Source organism: Pteronotus mesoamericanus, unplaced genomic scaffold (assembly GCF_021234165.1).
Source record: "Pteronotus mesoamericanus isolate MK-2021 breed Mesoamerican mustached bat unplaced genomic scaffold, CSHL_Meso_final scaffold_232, whole genome shotgun sequence".
NCBI classification, from domain to species: domain Eukaryota; kingdom Metazoa; phylum Chordata; class Mammalia; order Chiroptera; family Mormoopidae; genus Pteronotus; species Pteronotus mesoamericanus.
The window spans coordinates 20894283-20905365 of record NW_026555311.1 but is presented as its reverse complement, the minus strand read 5'-3'; the positions used below and the strand labels follow the sequence as shown (position 1 = coordinate 20905365).

General features: G+C 34.4%; 1 non-coding gene across 1 annotated transcript; it reads left to right on the top strand.

The window, feature by feature from the left end:
* The first annotated feature begins 525 nt into the window (after positions 1–525).
* Positions 526–648, top strand: LOC129085473 (small nucleolar RNA SNORA40). The gene has a single exon (XR_008530724.1). It is a non-coding gene; the product is annotated as a small nucleolar RNA SNORA40 (small nucleolar RNA).
* The last annotated feature ends 10435 nt before the right edge of the window (positions 649–11083 follow it).

The following is an 11083-nucleotide window of genomic DNA, read 5'->3' as shown; positions in this document are numbered from 1 at the left end:
CCATGGGACTTTTTTTGTACAATATCATGTTATCTGAGAATGATGACAGTTTGATTTCCTCCTTTCAATTTGGATGCCTTTAACTTTCCTTTATGTGTGATCGCTGAGGCTAGGACTTACATCACTGTCAAACCAGAGTGTTGAAAGCAGACACCTGTGTATTGTTCCTGATCTCAAGAGAAACATGTTTAGTGTTTGCCCATTAAGTAAGATGTTGACAGTATGTTTATATATGGCCTTTATTATATTAAGGTATGCTCCCTCTATCCTACTTTGCTGAATGGAATGAATTTATTTATCATAGATGGGTGCTGAATTTTATCAAATACTTTACTGCTTCTATTAATATGATCATGTGATTTTTTGTCTTTCATTTTGCTTATGTGATGTATCACATTTATCGATTTGCTCCTCCATCCTCCAGTGTAATAACAAAGCTTAAAATAATCATTTAAACATTTGAGATGATGAACAGATGCTGAACTTGGTGTGATCCTAAGAATTCTTGATGATTAAATGTCTTTAAGCATTTACAATTATCTTAACATAAATGCTTAAAGATAATCACTGGATGTGAAAAATAAGTCCTCTTTTGCAACCCAGAACTCATTGTCAGTATGAGTTTTGATACATACGAGATGGAACATGATACAAAAAAAAAAGATATTCACTGGAAATTATGATAAGATATTTACTTCACTGGAAAATAATGATAATTAAAGATATTCTGTTAGGAAATTATGATGAGTACTGTAATATATTGTCATATGAGAATGTGTTTACATTCAATAAGGACATTGCCATGATTAGGCTGAGAGACTTTAAGCATCAAAAATTCATTCATACACTTAACAGATTTTTATGGAATGCTTACTTTGTGGCAGGCAGTATTTTAAGCCTTGAAATATATACAAAGTGAGTGGAAACCTACTCTCAAACTCCCTTATCCCAAACAGCTTTCATTCTAGAAAAGCAGGAAGATCCACAGTACCTCCTTTATTGAGAAATGTCCTTTCTTAAGCACCAAATCAGGATTTTCATGTTTTCTTTTCTTTCTTATAGCAGGCCACAGGGACTTATTCTCTTTCCATTCCTCTCATTAGCTATCCCATTCCATTCAGTCTGGCTAAAGAAAAAAAGAAATTATTGTATCTCCAATGCCCCTTTTCTTATGTCTTGAATGTAAATATTCTATACTCTTTTTAAGTCTTGGGATTTTGGTGGTATTAAACATGGAAGAGGGGGCTGTAAGCATGGTTTTTTAGGAAGACAACACTAACCACTTAAACAAACTTCAAAATGCTAGTGGTTCCTTTCTTGCTCATGTAATAAACTAGTAGCTCCTAAGAGCAGATGCCTTTCTTCCAAGGACTGATTCTGAGATCTAGGCTCTTCTCACATAGTGGCTCTAAAATCTACAACCATTTGGCTTCATGTCACTGTGCTTCTTTACCTTGGTTGGGTAGAAAGGGAAAGAATACTTAGCATGATGTATAGGACGTTTCCATGAGTCAGGATTGTAAGTGACGCATATAATATCTACTCATATTCTAGCTTCTAGAATTTAGAAGCTAGAACTGGTCTACTAAGTATTTTAGTCTATAGCCATGCCTCCCTGCAAGAGAGTCTGCAAAATAGAGTTTATATATATGGTCAGCAAAAAAAAAAAAAAAGGAAAAACCTTCTGTAATGAGGTAGCCACCCTCTGCTATAACTAATGAGGATTCTAGGATTCTAAAATATTTCTAAGATTACTTATAGTAGTATTACTTATAAATCTTTATAGTTATGACTCTACTTAAATAAAATTTCCATGAGGTCAGTGATTCCATTAGTCTTCTTATATAACCCAGCACATAAAGGTGATCAGTGAATGAATTGTGCATAAAAGAAAAAAATTTAAAAAAATTATTTTTGACTAATGTGAACAATTGGCCTTTATAATTTTTGACAGCATAATAGCACTTTAAATCACACTATAGTTAGTTGTCTATTTTTCTACTTATTTTAAGGAGACAATAAAATACTTGGAAAAAATAAAGTAAAAAATAAATTAATTATATATCTAGTCACCAAAAGATAGTACACCCAGTTCTTTTCTTAACCTCTTCTACCTAAGTTATAAAGGAACAAGAACACCAACACAATCATTATACAGTAATTGAATGTATTCCCTATACTAAGAGGTTCAAAATATGATCTCGATCAAATAGGAGAAGTTCCTGTGGTTGGTTGTTAGAGTGATTTATAGCAAGTTTGGTTTAGCAGAGCTGTGGCTCTGATAAAAGACTGTGCATGTAGATCCAGCTAGCTATCCTTTACTCTTTGCTGCCACCCCAAACCTGGAGACAGATCTTGGATCATCACTTCTAATAAGTGCATTGAAATGTAAATCACAGTTTTATATTATCAACACTGTCAAAAAGAAAAAGGAAAAAGCTTGCTCACCCAGGGGATAGCGCCTCGCATCCCTTGCATACTAGAAGAAAGATAGATTTGTCTATCAAGAATGACAACACAATTTGAAGAGTGACATAATAGAGGTAGATACAAATTATAATGATTTGGTAGGGAAAAGAATAATAAACTGTCTTGTGAGCTGAGGAAACCTGTCCAGAGAAACTGCCCTTAGAGTTGAAGTTTGCCATGTGAAGCGAAAGCAGGAGGCAAAATGATATCAAGACTACTTGCAAACATTTAGAGGACAAGTTGAGCAGTATATGTAGCCAGGGTATGGAGTGAGGGTTGGTAGGAGAAACCAATAAAAAGAAGGTTGAGGTGATATGCTGAAGGGCCTTTGGTGTTATGTAAAAATAGTTATATGTTTTATTCATTGACAGGGATAAAAGATAGTGGTTTGGAAGGGTCAAGCTAATTATAGCTGTTTTGACACAGAAGATGTTTTTATGTGTTGAAACTTAAAAGTCATTGACTTTTATAACCACATAATAGGTGCAACAGACATTACTGGCTTACTCTCATTCTGATTCCTATGGCCAGGGTATGCTGGAAATGCAGGACCCTGCATTAGAGCATTAGAGGTGGGATGAGGGGGAGGATACAGTTTACGAGTGAGGATGAGGAGAGAGTGACACTCAGGGATGGTGCAGGATGTCTGCTCTGCACGTTACTTGTTGAAAAAGAAAGAAGTATAAGTAGACAAGTGCCCTGTTAAAACAGCCTCAATTAACCATTCTGTACCTTCCAGGAAATATAAAAAATTGTTTTTAAACAAAATGTTTTCTTAGGCAAAGTACCAAAATATAATGAATTGCCTCTAATAGGAAGGGATGCTTAAAGATAAACAGACCAATACATTGAGATCACTGGGATCTAGAGCCTAGATATTTCAACATGTATTTAATAAATGAATACCTGAAAATACAAAATAGTTGCTAACAGTTATGACTGCCTTAGGAGATACTGGGTCTCAGAAATGAAATTATTCAAACTTAAGCCTCAAAGATATTATGGAAAAGAATTCCAGTAACTTGAGTCACAAATTATTTATGGATTCTTCTAAACTCCAGATTCAAAAATTGTAATAAACATAGCCTCAGCTCAAATTTATAATAAGCATTTCATGAGAATCCATACCGAGTAGGGCAGATAGCCCTTTCTAAAACAGAGGTTTCATGATAACACCAAGACATACATTGAAGAAACTCACTCACCCATAGTTCATTTGATATTTGTTCAAAAATACCTATTAAGTACCTATTACGTGCCAGTCATTGACTGTCAGTATTGATGCTATTTTTTGGAGTAAGTTCAATAAAATTCCACATAGGAATTATATATTATTGAAAGATTAAACAATAAATAAATAATCAAATACATAAAAACTTGCCAACTTATCATGACTTCTATTTTTAAAAAAGCATAGAGAGAGGAACAAAATAATGAAGCTATTGATGACTTTTGATAGAGTAAAATAATTCTGTGAGGAAGAAGGTATCTGAGCAAAGATCTAAATGAAGCAATAGAGCAAATCAAGAAAAAGATATAAAGGAAAAGTTTTCCATGCTGAAGGTAGAGAAAATATATATGCCCTGAAGAAACAAACAACTTTACATGTTTTAAAAGCAGTAACAATAAAAGTGTGGGAGGAGCAGAATGATTTAGGAAAAGTGTTGTGGGGAATATATTCAAAGAGAAGGTAGGAAAAAATTATGTAGGGCCTTAAAGACCATGATAAGGAGTTAGGATTTTAATTTTTGTACACAAATCTTTAAAGGATTTGAGCTAAAAATAATATCTTATGTGCATATTTTCAAAATATGGTGGCTGCTATGTGAAGCATAGACACTAGGAGAAAAACATTCAAGTGAACAAACAGAAGTCTTCAGTCTTCCGTACATGATGAATATGACTTAAACTAGCCATGTTTAATATTTTTTTTACATTGTGAAGGTTGCTCTTCCATGATTTTTTTTTTTTTTTTTTTTTTTGGTTTGGATCGGCTGTGGAATTGTAGGAAGAAGAAAAATCATAAACAAATTCTGGAGTTGTGATCTATAAAAAGTGGGTAACTGTGGCAACATTTACCAAATGGGAATACCACATGAAGAAAGTTTTTTGTTTCTTATTTGGCAAGTGTAGCTTAATCGATACTTTTATTTCTGTTAATTTTGAGAAGCTTATTAAGTACCCAAGTGGAAATGTTGACGGTGTAATTTGTTCTCTTACTCTGGATCTCAGGAGAAAAGTCAGGGCTGTAATTATTAATTTTGGTGTCCTTCCATGTAGATTCCATTTCAACCATGAGACATAATGGGATTATCTAGAGTGGCAATTTGGGAAAAGAGTGACTTCTGTGGGAGGAAATGAAAATAATGAAGCCAATGAGGTAAGAGAAAAATGAGATGAATATGAAATCTTGAAAGCCAACTGAGGAAGTGAGAGTACTTGCTTTCTCAAATCATACAGAAATATCAAGAAATATGATTAACTTTTTTGCTAGACTGGTCCTAACATGCTGACCAGAAAATACCCATGCACAATTCAGCATGTTCACATTGTTTAACATTACAGAGTCCTCTGTCTCTCATCACTACAACTGTGAATCTCATAGTGCCCACTTTCTCAAGGCTCTGGATATTACCAAAATATTTAATTTTTCACAACCTGATTTCATCCACCTCCTAGGTCCACCATTCTTAAAATTCACAAGTGTTTTATTATAAGCATCTATAAAATTCTTATGGCAGTTATCCCCTTCCTAAAACATATTTATGTTTAAAAATTTGTATATATTCAAATACAACAGAATAAAACTGAATCTTTCCAGATGTGATTATACAATGAAGCATTTAAAACTGGTTTGAACCATATTATTAAGGGTCTTGAATTTCAGGGTGAGGTTTTAGAAATGGTTGTTTTCTATGCAATCTGAGCTTTAGAGAAATCATCTGGCCATAAAGTAAGAGTAAATTTGAAATAGGAAACACTATAGATAACAAATTATTTGATTATTCTAAATTTTTAAAGTCTGAAAACCTGATTTGGGTTTGAAGAGAAGGCATAATATATGTAGGAAGATGTGCAGCAGAAGTTAAGATCGTACAACTCCTATTCAGTAGGTTGTTTGAAAATATAGAAATACATTAGAGACTTCCAGGCAGAGAAAGTGCTTAAAATATTGAAGAGAGAAAAAAAGAAAGGAGATAAAAAAGGAAAGAAAAAGAATAAAAGGTAATATCTATATTTAGAGGTTAGAAAAGGAAAAGATGTTATTAATTTATTGTTATTATTATTTTAATTCTTCCCTGAGGGCATTTTTTCATTGTTTTTAGAGAGGAAAGGGGGTGAGAGGGACACAGAGAGAAAGAGAAAAAGAGAGAAATAAACATTGATGTGGGAGAGAAACATTGATTGGTTGCCTCTTGTAGACTCCTCAACCAGGGATCAAACCCACAACCAAGACATATGCCCTGACTGGCAGTGGAACCAACAACCCTTCAGTGTATGGGAGGACACTCCAACCAACTGAGCCACACTGGCCAGGGCATGGAGTGTTAAAAGACGGAAAAGAATGAAAGTAGGAATCATGATAAGGAGACCAGATATCAATGATAAAGAAAAAAAAATATTTACATTTGATTGTTCGTGAGGCAATGGAAGGCATAGAGATATTTGTAGCCTACAATAGGGTGACCGTGTAACCTATTGCCTCAATGGGACACTGTTGAAAGAAGATACCAAACAATAACCATGCCAATTTATCTACAACAGCCATAAAGTAGGATTGCCCCTGGAATGCTAGACATACAGTAACTATGGATAGGAAAGGTGAATTGGGGAACAATTACAGACTATACAATACCTAACAGAAGAGTAAACACTTGGTGAATTCAGGGAAGAGAAAAGAGAATAAAATCAAGAGCACAAGCCAAGTAGTTAGCTTTGATAAGAAAGTGGTAGTGTCCTTCCTAAACATCAATAGCAAATTTAGAGTAGGAACACAATGGCCAAGAGGCACTTATAGATGGAAAAGTGGGCACTGAAGGACTTCCATTTAGAAGGCCTCAATTGATCATTTCAGTGAGTAGGCCAAAAGATCAATGATTGAATGTCAAAGGTGGAGTTGGAGATTGAAGATGGCAGAGAGCTTTTCAAAGGGCTATTCTTGGAAATGGTGCAGGAAATCATTGTACATTAAATGCAAAGGTCATCAAACATGATCGAGGTCACACTTGGGTTTTTGACTCCGTGAAAAATAAATATTATAATCATAGCCACCACTTAGTGAATACTCTGTGCTCTACTCTAAGTGCTTTACCTGAGGAACCTCATCTTAATTTCCAAGCAACTCTGAAGTAGTTACTATCATTATCCCTATTTTTTGAATGAGGATACCGAGGCACAAAGTGTTTACATGGCAGCCCATTAAAGATCACACAACTAAGATGTAAAAAGATTCAAATATAGCCAATCTGGCTTCAGAGCCCAAAGGCTTGACCCTGAGCATTCTGCCTCTTAAACATTTACCATGTTTTGTGGGCATAAGACAGATTTCAGAATGGTATTCATGCATAGAAGTAAGTAAAAGGGTTTCACAAGATTATACACATATTCATGGAAAGCCAGCTGGAAAGCACTGCCCACGGTAAGTGTTTCTCACCAGCTGCCTTTGGTGATGCTTCCACCATGATCTCAGATGATGCTCTCCTGTGATGCTGAGTAAGGTGCTGCCTGACCCAGGAAGGTGTATTCCCCATTGGCCTGTAGTTCCACAGATGACAAGAGGATTTTAGTCTATAGAGTATCATTTACTAGCATGGTATTTTCAGAACTTCAAATAATATCAATCAGGAATCTCTGAAAGCTGAAATGGCTTTCCTGAAGTGAGCAAGCTGGTATAATAATTCTTATATCCTTTGTTGTCATGAAGGATCTTGCTATGTGTTTCATAATAAGTATTTTATATCACAGCTAGCAAAAAAAACCATGTCAATCCAAGATCTAATGTTACTTTTTTATGGCTTGGTTGCTAGGTAACAAAGGAACACTGAAAAATGAAGTTTGAAAGGAAAAAAAGTGCCTCAATAAATAGAATTTCCCTAAGGTTGAAATGAAAATATCAACTAAGATTTTATATTAAAAATGATCAGATACAGACATTCCTAAGAAAATTACAAGTTTTACCACAGTTTCCCAGAAAAAAAATACTTTTTAGCATCCTTACATTTCTTTTTTCCAGGCACTTTTCATAATGATTGACATATAATGTGTTCAATAAATTAGTTATTGCATATTATTTGTTTCCATTTTATAAATTCTAAGCATTATGTACACTACTAAATGAATATGATGTTATGGTCTTTTCTTTTTAAAAACTCATATTTCCCAGTAAAATTCATAGATTCATGTTCAGCTGATAAGATTATGTGTATTTATTTGCAATATGCATCTTAAAGTGGTACATTTATATATACAGATACTGTTATTCAGTCATTAAATGGTCAGGCTATTTGCTTCATATCAATTACTTTCTAGAAAAAAAAATACCTTAAGACAAAATTTCAAATTTTGAAAAAAACATGTATCATTTATAGAATTCAAGAGACCATTAATAAATATAAAGAACAGGGGTTGTAAAATCATGTATCTACAGGTGCCTGGAGATAATAAAATGAGCGAGGGGATAGATGAGGAATGACGTAGTGATGGATTTTCAATGGCAAATTTCAGGACCGCCTGTCTGAACAGATATTACTCATTTCACTGACCTTTGCCGTAAGTGACTATTTTAAAAGCGATTCTAGAAGAGCTGATTTTAATGTGAAATCTCCTGCTTTTTAATGTTTCACCACATTCAATAACATTTGAAACATTGTACAACAAAGAAAACCCTTGGGGAATCTATAGCCTGGGCTGACAGTTACTTCTAAGTACAGAGTTCAGAATCCCTCTACATTGGGATCACAGTCTTGGCAGAAAAAGGTGTTGAAACTTACTCTCAAATTTGTCATGCCTTCTTTGAAACTGTTTGAATCACCTCTTTTGTCTTCCACATTGCTTCTTGTTGTACTGAAGCTGCCATCTGAAAGCCTCTGAAGAGCCTTCATAAAGATTGAAGTGGAGTTAAAGGATAAAAGTTACTGTGGTCTTTACTCTTAAAAAAAAAAAAAATGAGTAACGCTGCTGTGCTTCAGAGATACTATAGGTGTTGTAGGAGTATTTTTGGTTAATCAGTGTATCCCTAACTAGTATAAAAATTAAAGACCACAAACACCCTGCAATGGCAATTTTATTGGATTATTCTTCACTTTCATTTTGCAGGTGACCAGATTCCCAACTATTATAATTGCCAGCATTTTAATGTTACAACTAATTTACCTAAAACCCATGGTTTCTTAAGACAATGCAAATGGGGGGGGGGTGTCTAATGTAAATGTTCTCATGTGAGTAAAATGAATGGCACTAAACTTAGTTGTAACACCAATTGATAATGTTACAAACTAGTGCTGCAAATGTTATAGGAAATATTTAAAGATTATTATTAAAAGTAATATTTTCTTAAGAAAATGAGAAGATAAACCAGAGATAGGGAAAAAATCTTTGTAAAACATATCAGATAAAGGACTTATAGCCAAAAACATACAAAGAACTCTAAAACTCAAGCAAAGGAAAGCAAATGACGCAGTAAAAATGTGGGTAAAAGACCTGAACACAAACCTCACCAAAGAAGATAGACAGATAAAAATAAGAACTTGAAAAGATGCTCACCATCATTGGTCATTAGGGAATTACAGAGTAAAGTGAGATACCACTGCGTACCTATGAGAATGACAAAAATTCCAAACAGTGACAACACCACACCTTGGTGAGGATGTGGAGCAACAGGAACATTACTCCTTGCTGTCAGGAATGCAAAGCCACTTTGGAAGACAGTTTGCCAGTTTTTTTAATAAAATAAAATATACTCTTACCAAATGATCCTTCAGCTGGTCTCCTTGGTGTTTATATAAATAAGTTGAAAACTCATATCCACTCAGAAACCTGCACCGGAATGTTTAGAGCAGCTTTATTCATAATGACCAAAACTTGAAAGCAACCAAGATGTCTTTCAATATGTGAATAGCTAAATAAAATATGATATATTCCTACAAAAGAACATTACTCAGAGATAAAAAGAAATGATCTGTCAAGTTACAAAGACATTGAAGAACATTAAATATATATTGCTGAATAAAAGAAGTCAACCTGAAAAAGCCAAATAATGTTTAATTTGGTCTACATGACATTCTGGGAAAGGTGAAACTATGAAGACAGTAAAATAAAAAATCAATGGCTCCAAGGGAGGACAGGGGAGACAGACAGGTGGAGCAAAGGGGACATTTAAGGCAGTAAAGCTACCCTCTATGATGATGTAATGGTGGATACATTTGTCAAAATCCATAGAATGCACACACAAAAAAGAGAAAATCCCAATGTAAACCATGAATACTAGTTGATAGTAATATATCAATATTGGTTCATAAATTGTAATAAATGTTCCACACTCATGTAAGATTTTCATAATTAGGGAAATTGAAAGGAAAATAAGGGGTGCAAGGAAACTCTTCATACTTTTTGCTCAGCTTTTTCTATAAATCCATTATTGTTTAAAAATATTATTTTTTTAAAAAATATGACTTTTAGGCAAAAACTTTAATCAATATAAGGAGGAAGCCCTTAAACTATAAGCATTTCCCATTACACCAAGGATAATTATTTTTCAGATAAAGCAAAATAATATTTTCTCAATCAAGAAAATATATTTTCATAAAGCTGAGCCATAGTATCCAACTGTATGAAGTAGACAATGAAACATTCATATCTCATTTGAGATACCATATGAGATTTCAGAAAGTAAAAATATTTATCCATAATTTAGGGAAGTATTTTTTCTATAGCCTGAAATTATTAGGAAAAAATATGAAATTAGGTCATTATGACTGATTGTAAATATATTTTTTGATTAAACTTGTTTCTCGAAGAAAATGAATAGTTGCATATAATTTGTATTTTTACGATTTTCTTTATGACATTTACTATATGTGAATTTACTTTTAAATTGGAATTAATAAAAACAAAACATGCACGTTCTAAAATGTGTTTACAATGTGAATTGAGCAGACTGACAGCTGTGGGGCGTGGGGAGAGCCAGGTCGGGGGTGGAGGGACTGTGTTGGGGACCACCCTGCACGGCACATTGTATCCACTGAAGCTCGCTCTGCTTTGTACCGCCCTGATAAGGAAAAGCCAGGTGTTTGGCTTGAAGGCAGGGCAGGAAATTCCTGAACCCTTGAACCATACTTTAATGACCATCTGGCATGAGCATGTCCAACAGGCCCTGAACTAAGACAGATGTCTCTGTTTCTTCAATTTGTTATCTATAGTCCTGTGACATGGATTGATAAGCTTTGCACGCATGTATGTTGTATACCCCTGCACATATCGTTCTCAATAAAAGCCATTTCAGAGAAGGGCTCAGGGCATTCTCCACTAGAGGAAATCGCCACCCTTTCTCCTGGCAGACCACGTGTGTCTGGAATGACTTATTCTCATTTGCGACAACCAGTAGGATTCCGCGGGA